The sequence below is a fragment of the Eurytemora carolleeae genome, unplaced genomic scaffold (assembly GCF_000591075.1).
Source record: "Eurytemora carolleeae unplaced genomic scaffold, Eaff_2.0 scaffold219, whole genome shotgun sequence".
In the NCBI taxonomy this organism is placed as follows: domain Eukaryota; kingdom Metazoa; phylum Arthropoda; class Copepoda; order Calanoida; family Temoridae; genus Eurytemora; species Eurytemora carolleeae.
The window spans coordinates 1-1,080 of NW_019396115.1; positions in this window are offsets into that span (position 1 = coordinate 1).

Sequence of the window (1,080 nt, forward strand, 5' to 3'; positions counted from 1 at the left end):
GCTAAAATTTTTTTGGGCGCTTTTGCGTTTAGTTTATTAAATGTTTTTTACATCTCGACTATGTTATTAGTTTACGTGCAAAGTAAAACAACTTGAAAGTACAAAATTATGTAACGATAAAATTGCATAATTTATGAAGTCGAGATTACAGATTCTGAGATTATACAATTTATCAAGTACAAAAAATAGCTCAAATAGAAATTACTCGTTTTACAACCTAAAACTCTGAATCATCATTCATCAGTGAACCATAATGAGATCACAAATATTGTTTTTTAGTTGATGTAAGAAACCGTGCCAATTTTCGAAAAATCTAGACTATTTTTCACGCAAATAAAATTCTACAGCTCTGTTATATATTTTAAATTCAGTGTAAAATATCAATCAAAAACTGTTAAGAAAAACTTTTTTACTCTTAAAACCCAAATCTGAACTTTTGAAAAAGAGATTATAAAAATTTCCTCATTTCTAAATGATTCATCAAGTTTTAGGATAAAAATATGCGAAAAAATATAACAAAAATTTGAAAATTATTTTTTGTTAAAAAATTCAGTAAGTCAGTAAAGAAATGACTGGATCTGGATTCATTTTTTTCCAGTGCGGATCCAGGATCCGCATCAAAATTAAATGGATCCTAAGCACTGATTTTAATATTTATTCTAGTTTATATCTTTCCCCTCACACATAGTGGGTTTTTTTAGGAGTTTAATAGCTGACAGCGGGTAAATAAAGAATTCATTATTTTATTTTTCCTGTCTTCGTACATTTCCACTGTCCATTGGGGAGGGGATTAAAAAGTAGACATCTGGGGTTCTATCTGGATATAGTGTTATATGAATGCGAGCAGGTGAAATCAGTTATAAAATTAAGTCGCTATATTCAATTAACCTTAGATTAATGCATTATCAGCTGAAATATGAAATTGTGAGGTATTCAAAAATGTTAAGTCGATCATATGCAGTGTGCACTGTTTTTCTGAAATTTATCGACAGATGATTTATTAGGGATAACTTTAACAAATATTAATCCAGGGGGCGAAATATTTGGTGGGTAGAGGAATGATGCCCAACCCCCCCCCCC